Source organism: Eriocheir sinensis, chromosome 41, assembly GCF_024679095.1.
Source record: "Eriocheir sinensis breed Jianghai 21 chromosome 41, ASM2467909v1, whole genome shotgun sequence".
Classification (NCBI taxonomy): Eukaryota; Metazoa; Arthropoda; class Malacostraca; order Decapoda; family Varunidae; genus Eriocheir; species Eriocheir sinensis.
The window spans coordinates 16,426,413-16,440,817 of record NC_066549.1 but is presented as its reverse complement, the minus strand read 5'-3'; the positions used below and the strand labels follow the sequence as shown (position 1 = coordinate 16,440,817).

The following is a 14,405-nucleotide window of genomic DNA, read 5'->3' as shown; positions in this document are numbered from 1 at the left end:
TTTTTTTTTTTTTTTTACAGCAAAGGAGACAGCTCAAGGGCACAAAAAAGTAAACATTAATAAAAAAAAAGCCCGCTACTCGCTGCTCCTAAAAAGAATCCAAAGAGGTGGCCGAAAGATAAGTCAGTTTCGGTAGGAGAGGTGTCCTGATACCCTCCTCTTGAAAGAGTTCAAGTCGTAGGCAGGAGGAAATACAGATGAAGGAAGATTGTTCCAGAGTTTACCAGCGTGAGGGATGAAAGAGTGAAGATGCTGGTTAACTCTTGCATAAGGGGTTTGGACAGTATAGGGATGAGCATGAGTAGAAAGTCGAGTGCAGCGGGCCATGGGAGGGGGGAGGCATGCAGTTAGCAAGTTCAGAAGAGCAGTCATGGAAATATCGATAGAAGATAGAAAGAGAGGCAACATTGCGGCGGAATTTAAGAGGTAGAAGACTATCAGTATGAGGAGGAGAGCTGATGAGACGAAGAGCCTTTGCCTCCACTCTGTCCAGAAGAGCTGTGAGGGAGCCCCCACACATGAGATGCATACTCCATACGAGGCGGACAAGGCCCTGTATATGGACAGCAACTGTGCAGGGAGAAGAACTGGAGACTGTACAGAACGCCAAGACTCGAGGAAGCTGATTTAGTAAGAGATGAGATATGAAGTTTCCAGTTGAGATTTTGAGTTAAGGATAGACCGAGGATGTTTAGTGTTGAGGAAGGTGATAGCTGGGTGTTGTCAAAGAATAGGGATAGTTGTTTGGAAGATTGTGTCGAGTGGATAGGTGGAGAAACTGTGTTTTGAGGCGTTGAAGGACACCAGGTTCTTCTTGCCCCAATCGGAAATAATAGTAAGGTCTGAGGCTAAGCGTTCTGCAGCCTCCAGCCTTGAGTCGTTAAGTTCCTGAAGGGTGGGTCTTCTATTAAAAGAAGTTGAATAATGCAGAGTGGAATCATCGTAGGAATGGATAGGACAGTTCGTTTTGGAAAGAAGATCATCAATGAACAACAGAAAAGAGTGGAGATAGGACAGAACCCTGTGGGACACCACTGTTAATAGATTTAGGAAGAACAGTGACCGTCTACCACGGCAGAAATAGAACGGTCAGAAAGGAAACTGGAGATAAAGGTACAGAGAGAAGGATAGAAACCGTAGGAGGGTAGTTTAGAAAGCAAGATTTGTGCCAGACCCTATCAAAAGCTTTGATATGTCCAGCGTAATAGCAAAAGTTTCACCGAAACGGCTAAGAGAGGATGACCAAGAGTCAGTTAAGAAGGCTAGGAGATCACCAGTAGAACGCCTTGGAACCCATACTGGCGATCAGATAGAAGGTCAGAAGTGGAAAGGTGCTTTTGAATCTTACGGTTAAGGATTGATTCAAAAGCTTTAGATAGACAAGAAAGTAAAGCAATAGGACGGTAGTTTGAGGATTGAGCGGTCACCCTTCTTAGGTACAGGCTGTGAAGGCATACTTCCAGCAAGAAGGAAAGGTAGATGTTGACAGGCAGAGGCGAAAGAGTTTGACCAGGCAGGGTGACAGCACGGAGGCCCAGTTTTTAAGGACAATAGGAGGCACTCCATCAGGTCCATAAGCCTTCTGAGGATTGAGGCCAGAGAGGCATAGAAAACATCATTTTGAAGAATCTTTATAACAGGCATAAAGGAGTCAGAGGGGGATGAGTAGGAGGAATATGCCCAGAATCGTCCAGAGTGGAGTTTTAGAAAAGTTTGAGAGAAGAGTTCAGCCTTAGAGATAGATGAGACGGCAGTGTTGCCGTCAGGACTGAGGAGTGGAGGGAAAGATGAAGAAGTGAAGTTGAGGAGATGTTTTGGCTAGATGCCAGAAGTCACGGGAAGAGTTAGAGAAAGCAAGGTTTTGACATTTTCTATTAATGAAAGAATTTTTGGTTAGTCGGAGAATAGATTTGGCACGATTTCGGGCAGAAATGTAAAGTTCATAATTAGCATTAGTTTGAAGGCTCTGGTATCTTTTGTGAGCTACCTCTCTATCATTGACAGCACGAGAACAAGCGTGATTAAACCAAGGCTTTTTAGCGTGACGAGTAGAGAAAGAACGAGGAATGTATGCCTCCATTCCAGAGACAATCACCTCTGTGATGCGCTGAGCACACACAGAGGGGTCTCTATCCTGGAAGCAATAATCATTCCACGGGAAATCGGAAAAGTACATCCTCAGGTCGTCCCACCGAGCTGAAGCAAAATGCCAGAAGCATCGCCTCTTCGGTGGGTCCAGAGGATGTACAGGAGCGATAGGACAGGATGCAGAAATAAGATTGTGATCGGAGGAGCCCAACGGAGAGAACAGTTTGACAGAATAAGCAGAAGGGTTTGAGGTAAGGAAGAGGTCTAGAATGTTGGGCCGATCTCCAAGACGGTCAGGAACGTCAATCATGTGCAAAATTTTAGAGACAATCATTCGTGAAAAAATGGTAAAGTTTTTTTAAGATAACAGACTAATTAAGGATTCGCAACATGGTTTTCGAAACAAACGTTCCTGTTTGACTAACCTTCTTGATTTCCTCAACTACATCTTTAATGTGTACGATGAAAGTCAATCAGTAGACATTGTATATTTGGATTTTCAGAAGGCATTTGGCAAAGTCCCTCACAACTGCCTCCTTAGTAAATTGCAAGCTCACAGTATAACTGGTAATATTCAAATATTGGCTCAAAGACTGGCTTACCGACCGTAAACAGAGAGTTGTTATGAATGGTATATCATCTGACTGGCAAGATGTCAAAAGCGGTGTTCCACAGGGGTCGGTGTTGGGACCTGTTCTGTTTTTAGTATATACGTAAATGACATTGACGAGGGGCTATCGTGTAAAATATCGAAATTTGCAGACGACACAAAAATAGCCAGCAGAGTCACTACGACAATGGATAAAGAAGACTTCCAAGCTGATCTCGAACGTTTAAGTAGTTGAGCACGAACATGGCAAATGAATTTTAATATTGAAAAGTGCAAGGTTATGCATATCGGAATCAATAACGATCGTATTCATTATCAAATTAACGGAGTGCAACTCTCTGAAGCCAACAAAGAAAAAGATCTTGGAGTAATAATTTCGAACGGTCTTAAACCGAGTCAGCATTGCACAGAAGTAGTAAAAACTGCCAACAAACTGATCGGAATATTTAGAAGCTAACCTGAACATCCGCTATTTTGCTCCGGTCTAACAGAAAGTAGTGTTAGCTTAGTTGTCGTGTATGATCTTCCTTCTGTCCATGTAAAATTCCATTGTAGTTTTTCTATACTACATGGTATTCTTCCTATTCATGCCAGCCTCGGCTGGAGGGACTGGTGGGAGGGGAGGAGCCTTCGTCTTTGCTGTCCTGTGTTTCTGACTCGTAAATTAGAGTAGATGGTAGCAACAACAAACAGCCTAGTTAGGACCAAGAGGTCTGTTGCTGTTTGCTTTTCCTTTGTACTCCTCCTCCTCCTCCTCCCCCATCTTTCCCCATCCTCCTCTCCTCCCTCCCTCTTCAAAATATCCTGCATATGTGAAGAAGAATGAAAGGAAGAAAGAGAGAAAAAAAGGAGAAAGTGAAAGGGAGAAAGCCAGAAAGAAATAAGAAAATCAAGAAAGAGAAGAAGAATAAAAGAGAAAGAAAAGAGAAATCAAGAATGAAATAAAGAAATAAAGAGAGAAAGAAACAGAGAAGGAAGGAGAAAGAGAAGAAGAATGCGAGAAAGAAAGAAAGGAAGAGAGGGAAGGAAACGGAAAGAAAGAAAGCTAATCACTGTATCGCGGGATTTTGCGGTAAAATAAGCATTTTCTGGCCTAAAAAATGAAAACTATATAAATCAACGTACTAAGTAGGAACACACCTAAATAATTTACATAGATTTACATAGAAAATCAGACCACACAGACCCCATGGTCCAGACTTGGTGGTCTGTCCTTAAACCTAAGTGATTTTACATTTATCAGAAGACTCCAAAACGTTGCATTTCTACTCTAGTTGATATTAAGTTGAAGGAAGTGACGGTCGAGCTTATTTTTGAAGGAGTCAATCGTGTTACACTGGACCACTGACGGTGGAAGCTTATTCCATTCTCGCACTACAACGTTGGTGAAGAAAAATTTGGTGCAGTCTGAATTTACTTGTCTACATCTGAGTTTTACGCCATTGTTCCTCGTGCGCAAAGTCTCATCGATCATAAACAATGTTGATCTGTCTACATTCGTGAAACCATTAAGTATTTTAAAACATTCGATCAGTTTTCCTCGGAGGCGACGCTTTCTCAAGAGAGAACATGTTAAGGGTAGAAAGCCTTTCGTAGGATTTGTTGCGCAAGGAAGGGATCATTTTCGCGTCTGACGCTGAACACCTTCTAATTTAGCAATATCCTTTGCATGGTGGGGAGACCAAAACTGTACCGCATATTCCAAGTGGGGTCTGACTAAACTGTTGTAGAGCGGGAGTATTACATCTTTATTCTTGAATACAAAGTTTCTTTTAATGAAGCCCAACATTCTGTTCGCTTTATTAGCTGCATCGAAGCATTGCTGTGAGAATATGAGGGTTCACACGATTTTTACCACCAAGTCTTTGACTCATTGAACGCTTTTGAGTTTAACGCCACATTTCCGATTCGAACTTCTTATTCCTCGTTCCAACTTGAAGGACCTGGCACTTGTCTACGTTAAAGGGCATCTCCCATCTATCCGACCAAGCTGAAATTTTGTGCAAATCCTCTTGGAGGCTTTGCCTGTCTTCGTCAGTGAGAACCGAGTTGCCAATCTTTGTGTCGTCTGCAAATTTACTAATGCGGTTATTGAGTCCAACATCCACGTCGTTGATGTAAATAATGAAGAGCACTGGGCCAAGGACCGAGCCCTGAGGGACGCCACTAGTGACAGGCGCCCAACGTCACCCCTAATGGCCTATTGCGCCATTAGTCTTTTCTCTGGTTCACTCCTCACCCACTTACTTTCTTTCTTCTCCCTCTCCGTCCCCGTATTTTTCTCCTTCCTTCTCATTTCTTCTTTTCCTTTCATCTCCCTCCCATTTTTCTCTTAATCTTTTTTCCTCCCACTCACACCCTTTCTCTCCCCCTCTTTCCTCACCTTTACCTGAACCTCCCTACCTCTCTCTTTTAATCTCTTTCCCTCCCACTCACACCCTTTCTCTCCCCCTCTTTCCTCACCTTTACCTGACCCTCCCTACCTCTCTTCTTTTCCCATCACATTTCCTCCACTCATTTCCCTTGTTTCCTCCTTTCTCACACCCTCTTATCTTTAGCCTTATCTCTCACTCTATCACCCTTCCTCCCTTTCTCCTTCCCCATTAGATTATATGAACACACACACACACACACACACACACACACACAAGCTTGCTCGCTCACACACACACACACAAGCTCGCTCGCTCACACGCACACACACACACACACACAAGCTCGCTCGCTCACACACACACACACACACACACACACACACACACACACACACACACACACACACAGAAGGAGAAATGGGAAGGGTGTGTGGAGGGAGGGGCAGAAGTGAGTCAGGTCATTTCCTGACCAAAGCCCTGACCTGACTCCCTTCTCATTTCCCCTTCTCTGTGTGTGTGTGTGTGTGTGTGTGTTTACAACTAGGTAAAACACACACACACACACACACACACACACACACACACACACAGAAGGTGAAATGGAAAGGGTGTGGGGAGGGAGGAGTGGTAGTGAGAGTCAGGTCATGTCCTGACTGAAGCCCTGACCTAACTCCCCCTCAGGACCTCACCTGACTCTCCCTCAGGACCTGACATGACTCTCCCTCTGAACCTGACATGACTCTCCCCACTGTCGCTCCCTCCCCACACCTTGTTTTCATCCTCTTTATCTCTCCCTGTTTCCTCCACTACTTTTCCTTGTTCTCCCTTCTTACATCCTCTATTGGTATTTTCATGACTCACTCTGTCCCTCTCCTCCCTTTCCCCTTCTGTATTTACCTAATTGTGATATAAAAGAAGTGAGCTACGCTCATATTGTCCTTTCTCTGAGTATTCTTCCGCCCCGCCAAACTAATTCCTGCGCGAAGTTCGTATTTACGAAGCAAATGTCGAAAGTCGAAACAAGAATTATAGTATCATTTATTGGGACCGCGTCGAACAACGAAAATGTCGAGGGAAGTGTTCGTAAGAGTGTGGGAAAGGTCAATAGGAGTGTGGGAAAGATTTATGAGTGTGGGGAGGGTTGATAAAGTCTTAAAATATATATAAATAATAAAAAAAATATAAGGTCACTACTTCGTGGATTTTCGCCTATCTGGAACGTAACCCCCGTGATAGACGAGGGATTAGTGTATCTCTCTCTGTGTGTATATATATATATATATATAGATATATATATATATATATATATATATATATATATATATATATATATATATATATATGTATATATATATATATACAGTAAAACCCGATTATCTGAAAGCGGATTATCAAAACCGGATTATCCGAAATTGATCTGATAATGCAATTAAAATTTAACTTTTTCTATACTAAAACGTTATAAACATCAAAATAAATAAAAGTCACTACATATGTACTATATTAACACATTTAAAATTGATAAGAACAGTTAAAATGAATATGCTTTCTAATACGTATTGTCAAATAGCTTGTAACGAATAGATCAATGTATTAGACAAAAACATTAAACAAACTCTCAACAACACCACGTCCGCACCTTCGCCCCAGCAAGGACGTAGGTGCGGCGAACGAACAAACTACTGCACGACTACTCTCACACCGTACTCTCAAGACAACGACACAAACACGACTCCTCTCCACTCCATGCCACATTCCCTTCCAACATACGAGTTGCGATAATATGAGTCATCATACTGTGTCTCCACCTGCACGATGCATCAAGGTCACACTTGCAAGCTTGCACAACCATTCACAATCGACTCTGCAACATTCACAATTCAGATCTGCAACGCCACAAGTATCAACATACACTGGTCCAGACAAGGAGACACACAGACAAACATACAATAAAACATTTACATCACATGTTTTAAGCGCACTACTTTGTTTAGCGTAGCATGTGTTTGTTTGGTTTCATTGTTTACATCGTCAGTCGGCAGTCGCGTCACACACTTCACACTGGGCAGTCGATCGCTTCTACCTGTGCTTTGACCTCACTTCTTTCTACATCACCATGCCGAAAGAAACCGAAAGGAAGAAAGAAAGTCCTTACCATACAGCAGAAGCTGGCGGCGATCAAAATGGCGGCCATAAATCCGGATTATCCGAAAAATCGCTTATCGAAAGAGGCTTCCTTTCATTTGGATAATCGTTTTACTGTATATATATATATATATATATATATATATATATATATATATATATATATATATATATATATATATATATATATATATATATATATATATATATATATATATATATATATATATATATATATATATATATATATATATATATATATATATATATATATATATATATATATATATATATATATATATATATATATATATATATATATATATATATATATATATATATACATATTTATATTATGCTGTAGGTAGGTGTTCCCCGAGATATGAACAATTATTTCATGGGTTCCTCCAAGGTGTAAAGGTTTGGAATCTGCTGTAGCCAAAGCTTTTTTTGCCTCATCAGCTCTCCTCTTGTTGACAGTATATTCTGCAGTAGTGTTGCTTTTCGAGCTTCTATCGCTATTTTTATGCTGACTGCTTTTCATAAGTTGCTAACTGTATGCCTCTATCACCACTCCTGCAGCCCTGCTGCACAACACCTTATGCTCTAGCTCACTTTTATACTGTCCAAACCTCATGTAAAAGTTACTCAGCATCTTCATTCCTTCTACTGGTTTGCTGTGGAATAGCCTTCCCTCCTGTATTTACTCCTTCCTACAATTTGAACACTTCCAGTCAAGAGGGAAGTATGAAGGCACCTTTTTAACAAAATCTTACACTATTTGAATTGCTCCTTCACTTTTCTTTGTAGAAGAAGAGGTTAGTAGTGATATATTTTTCTGTGCTCTCTAGCTGCCTCATTTACTGTAAAGAAATAAGTAATTTCTGGTAAAGAGGCAAAATGCCATTACCCTCTGATCCAGCATCTATGAAGCATGAATGTATTTCTGGGAAGGTTTCATATTCATCAAAATGCCTATTTAGTTAATTCACGTCACAATTGTCCAAAATAACCTGTTAGCAAAATAACCAATTCATTGTAAAAACATCAATTACAAGCTGCAGATATTTTTGCATATTTATTAGCAAATTTCAAATTTGAATGATGCTGACAAGTTACTAGGCTTATGTTCTGGGTTGCAAGTTATGATGCAACATCATGTGGATAAAAGTTTGACCAATTTTTTTGTTGTATTAGTGGTCAAGTATTTATTACCTTACTCTTTTTTGAGTTTGGGCAGCAAAATTTGTTGAAACTCATTTGTATTGCTTTGTTCCTAGGTTTGATTTTTTGGTAGAAGTGTGCAATATGTAGAAGAATATTTCTCTAGCATGTGTGATGGATGGCAGGTGTAACATTATATTGAGTTATACTTCATAAATATATGTAACATACCTATCTACTTTCTCCCTGCTTTGTTCCATTAAGTATAGTTGTACTAATATGCGTGGGTTGATGTAGGTTGTCCAGTGTTGATATCACGTTCATAATTATCCTGTGAAAACTTCTCCTTGTAAGAGTTGATGAGCCCCTTGTAAATGAATGATATATAGAACTGAATTACAGAAAATCCAGTTACTACATGCATCCTTCATTTTCCAGTACGGCAGCCTAATCCCATCCGCCTACGGGATCTGATAAGGCAGATTCGGTCAGCCAAGACTGCAGCAGAGGAGCGAGCAGTAGTAAACAGGGAATGTGCATACATCCGCCTCACTTTCAGGGAAGAAGATTCTGTATGGCGATGTAGAAATGTTGCCAAACTTTTGTACATACACATGCTTGGGTAAGTTATGTTGTCATTTAAGCAAATATTACTTGCTCTTTTCAAATGTCTGGAGGCCAAGATTACTAATGAAAGTACTTTAGGTGTAAAGTATACTAAGTTATACCATATAAGGCATCTATTTTTCCCCATTTCTAAAGAATGGCCAACATCCACACTCAACCCTCGGCTATCACGTCTAAAGTTGCACAGTATAGCTGTGCTATTGCCAAAATAGGGAATGCAATGTTAACCCCCTCGGTGCCATGCATTTTTCGCAAAAACCTTCCCCTGGTGCCAAGCACATTTGGATTTTTTTTTTTTTTGTGGAAAAATGTTCAGAATGATTAGACAACACATACTTGATACATTTTACTACTCATTTCTTAAAATTTCCATGATTTCTAGGTGCGGGAAGTTTCCGATATTTGGTGTTACATCCCATAGACTTACTCACCCCAGGGAGTTAGTCTATCAAACAAACCTTTTGGCCTGAGAGGCAGCAGAGGTTCAAAAGCCCTCCTTGCTTGGGCATCATGTGAGTGGCAGGCATTGGCACCTGACTTTCCCCACCACTGAAAGCTACCACTGTCACTATATATATATATATATATATATATATATATATATTATATATATATATATATATATATATATATATATATATATATATATATATATATATATATATATCTATATATATAATCTGTATTAAGGTCATTATCAGACCCAAAGTCACTTAAATCACTATCCATGAAGTCACTAGGGGCTTCATCAAGGGCACGAGCAAAGTTGGACGTTCGCAAAACATGCTTTGTGCGGCGAGACATCCTCCCTGCACTGCGGTCAAATCAGGAAAGGGACCCATACCCTCGAGATCCCTAGAGGCTTGGTGGGGGGGTGAAGATCAGTGACTAGGAGGGGTAAAGGTATGAATAGTGTCCTGACAGAGTATGAAAAGCTTCTCAGTCAAAATAAGGCCACAACAATTTTTCTAAATTGCCGCCGTAGATAAACAGCGCTGGCACGCAGCGTGCACCTACCCACCGCTGTAGATACACTGCGCTGGCTCCCTGGGGGTTAAGGCATAAAATGCTACATATCATCATAATTTTTAATTTTTAATTTCCTTTTGCAGGCAATACAGAATGCTCAAATCTGAGTAGGTTAGCATAGAAATATTATGTACATATTTTTATTATTCATTTAAGGTGAGTGCCTTGCCTAACAATGAGGTCACAAAATAGTTATTCTTATGTTCTGTAGGTGTTGAGGTGTTTGATATTTCATCAGGAGATGAACATTTATTGGTTTTATGCATATGTATGAATATTATTTGATTTATAATTCCATTTAATTACTCCTAGTAGTCATCAGCATTGATTTTAAAAGAAGGAAATGAGATTTTCATTGAGACCACAAGGTCCCATGGACAAAGACTGCATGGACAAAGGAACAGAAGGTCTATGGTTTACCTCTTCACCTCACATGTATAGGGTATGAGTACAGGTAACTCTCGATTTACGCGAGTATTGTGTCCTTGAAGAGGCCGCGTAAATAAAAAACAATGTAAATCAAACAAGAGGTAGGTTTCTGTCGAAAAATAAATATTCACTTCATTCAGTGGAGAGAGAGAGAGAGAGAGAGAGAGAGAGAGAGAGAGAGAGAGAGAGAGAGAGAGAGAGAGAGAGAGAGAGAGAGAGAGAGAGAGAGAGAGAGAGAGAGAGAGAGAGAGAGAGAATATCCATATCACCAAGATATCCACTCAAGCACTCAGTCTCAGCCTCACTCATGTGAGGAAGAAATGAGGGACACCATGAGCGACTGGCTAGTATTGGTACCGGTACCGAGCAGTCTGGAACCGGTTCCGTACCATATAGGTGGTACCGTTAGTACCGGTACTGGTACCGGTACTAACGGTACCTGCCCATCCCCTATTGTTGAGTAGTGTGGCAACATGGGTACTGTATTGTTGTTCAAGTAATGCACGGGAAGAACTGAGCTCAGCTGTGTGGTCGCGGGAGCGACTGGCTTGTATTGGTACTGGTACTGAGCAGTCTGGTACTGGTATTGTACTGTATAGCTGGTACCGTTAGTACCGGTACTGGTACCAGTACCTGCCCATCCCTATCAAGTTGAGTAGCATGGCAGCGTGGGTACTGTATTGTTGTTCAAGTGGCGCGCTGGAAGAACTGAGCTCAGCTGTGTGGCCGCGGGAGCGACTGGCTAGTATTGGTACCAGTACCGAGCAGTCTGGTACTGGTACTGTACTGTATAGCTGGTACCGTTAGTACCGGCCTGGTACCGGTACCTGCCCACCCCTATAATGTTGAGTAGCGTGGCAGCGTGGGTACTGTATTGTTGTTCAAGTGGCATGCGGGAAGAACTGAGCTCAGCTGTGTGGCTGCAGCGCCGTGTGAGTCCAGCTGCGTGAGACATCTGGTGGCCACTCCATAAAATATAGCGTATAAGTGAAAAAAACGTGTAAATTAAACGTCTATATGGATTTTGGACTCTGCGTTATTTAAAAATCGCGTAAGCCAAATTCGCGTAAATTGAGAGTTACCTGTACCAATGGAGCGGCATGGTCCAGTAGAGATGCACTTCATGCAAAAAAAACTGCCATGCAAAAAACTAAATACTACCTGAAAAGAAAATGAATACACCACAAAATACTTTATTCTGTAAATTATGTTCTCAAAGGGTACCAGCCTTATAGGACCCATACATTTATCTTCAGAAAAAAAAGGAAATGATGGTGATTTTGTGTGTGTGTATGTGTGTGTGTGTGTGTGTGTGTGTGGGGGGGGGGGTTGTCTCGGCCCAAACCTATGACAGCTATTTTTTTTGTAACTACAGTACCCTGCTGAGTTTTGCGCTTGCTTCATTCTGCAGGTATAGCGCAAAACTCGAGGTATTGAAAATACTGGAAGAGCGCTTATTTGTTCCGGCCCGTGGAGAAGCTGACTTTTTTTTCCCACTTTACTCCCTTGTTATCTCAAAATACATACTGTGTAAAAAGGAAGAAAATGTGAAGAGAGAACGGGTGATTTTGAAGCCGCAGGAGAAGGCTGTTGGCTGCCTTACGATTGGCTGACAGTTCTTAAAACACGCTTTTGATTGGCCGAGTCCGATGACGTCATCGATGGCGTTCATCCAGTCAGCGGCCTCTAACTATAACGAAACGAAAGCTTTGTGAATCTGAAGCTGACGTTGATAGTTAAATCATTAGTTCGTAGCTTTTACCGCGGGCTATTAGCGTGTTTCTCTGTCAATCTCGCCCCAGCACGTGTGAACACTGTCACCCAACCGCTAGTTTCTCGAGAATTTTGTACAGAGATTCAAAGTCGGCTGCATTTCACGAGAAACTCATCGAAGTTCTAGTCTGAAACTCAGTCAACAGCATGTCGGTTATTTTCTTGTGAGGTCGGTAAGTTCTGGTCACAAAAAGAAGAGCGTATCAGCTGATTGGTTCAGTAGCTACCTGCTTGTTTATTCCAGTACTGCAATGAGTTCCACGAAGCTTGATAAGCTTGGAGTAACCAGGTTGAGTAGGTCTTGGACTTGAGTCTTGTTCAAGCATAGCCACTGCCTCATTGTGTCTGGGTCCTCACTGCTAAGTTCTCGTAGCACTTAACAGTAGGAAGCTGTGACACACTCTCCCATTGTCTCCGAGCTAACCACTCTCAAACCAACAAATGATTTCTCCATTTTTCTTTCACCAAACACCACAAAGCTAACAGCTACATCTGGATCCATTGTTTGTTTTGCTTTTCAGCTGATATATCCCAGAATGCAACAGTCCTCTGTATGACCAAACTTAAAGATAAATAGTAGGCAAAAATTTGTCAGGAGATAATTTAGATGGAAAATTCCTGAGAAACTAGCTTGTGTGACCGCGTCTTTAAGCTGCTGGTGTCACACTGGGCCTTTGTCCTCCAACCGCGTTGGTGATAGGGGTGATCGGCAACTCCAGCTTTTCCGGGTGTGTGTCACACATAAGGTCGGTTGTCCGTATTCACAACGTAAACAAAGCAGTCACCCTGTATCGATTAAATAATAAACAAAGCAGCTCTGCCAGTCTACTTTATGAGTTTCCTTTTGGTTGGCCATTTTCCACTGCTCCTCACTCCTCAGCCACTGCTGTCGTCTATTTGTTTACATACAGCCGCGTGGTTGCTTGTATCCACAACCGTTTTCCATCCGTACATGCAACTGACAACTCGCTCCCGGCTGAGCTCAAGGGCAGCCGCGGTTGCCAGTAGCCCCAACGGTTGGAGGAAAACGTCTCGTGTGACATTGCCTTAAGGAATCGCGCATAATGCTGATGGTAGGTAGACTTGACCAGTACAAGTCAAAGCAGCGCGAAACTCGGAGCGATAATGCGCGAAAGTCGGGATGATAAAAATTTAGGATCGAGCGCGAAACTTGAGGATCGCAAAACTCGGATAGCGTGAAACTCGAGAGGGTACTGTGATTTTTTCCTATTTCTCTGCCTTGGATCCGTTTTATTTAATTACAGATGGAAAGAGCTTGCTTGTAAGTGTACTCATGCATGGCTTTATGACTCCTGCATGAACAAGTGTTCTGGAAAGTGGGCGCATCTTCATTGGCTCTTGATAAGGTCCAAAACTAATGGAGACGCATTTTTCAAACTGGGTTTAGAAGGGCAAAAATTGTACGCTTGACAAACCCTAACCTCACCCTACTTCCTATTGTATTTGTGGTCAAGTTTCCCTTTATGGTGGTGGAACTTCCTTCAACTAATTTCCAGCCTGGCACGATCCAGTAGAGACTCAGATTGGGACCATAAAAAGACACGCATCTGGTTAGGGTGGCGGTGTGTCTCGTTTGGTTTAGTTTTTTTTTTCAAAGTTTTCTGCCCTGTTTATAATAATTTTTCCCTTTTTCATTTGCTGAATATTGAATGAATAGTGCATAAAGTCATTAGCTATCTAATATAGACTAAAAATTAATAGAAGTGGAAAATAGACACAGGTGTTTTTTTTTATGGTTCGAGAAGATGGTCAATAAATAGCATCGCAAAGTTCAAATTCACAAAGTAAAAGCATTAAAGAGCATGTATTAACCCTTTCCTTGCGCGCAGTGTTGACGGGACTATCCCCTCAGGCGCAGTCGGGCAGCCCAATTGGGGGTCTCTTTTAACCTCTGTATCTCAAAAACTATTCATCACAGCTAAAAACCAAAAATACCGTTGGAAAGAGGAGGTCCAGATCTATAGGAGTCGGTTATGTATGCCTCTCTTGCGAACGTACATGCACGTTCAGGGAGTGTTGAATGTTAACACTTAACGTCAGTGCGTGCGTGATGATCAGCCATATTGAGGGAACTGTGGACATCTTTTCTTCAGATTCTGGCAAGGGAGTATTGCCAACTGCAATATTTACAACTATTTAGTCAA

The 14,405-nt window shown here is 41.6% G+C and overlaps 1 long non-coding RNA gene across 1 annotated transcript in view; it reads left to right on the top strand.

The window, feature by feature from the left end:
* LOC127009741 (uncharacterized) overlaps positions 1 to 9,244 on the top strand; it is a 29,276-nt gene extending 20,032 nt beyond the window's left edge. The window contains exon 3 of the long non-coding RNA XR_007762234.1: positions 8,821 to 9,244. This is a non-coding gene — a long non-coding RNA (uncharacterized LOC127009741). The remainder of the gene's footprint in view (positions 1 to 8,820) is intronic.
* Positions 9,245 to 14,405: the final 5,161 nt, after the last annotated feature.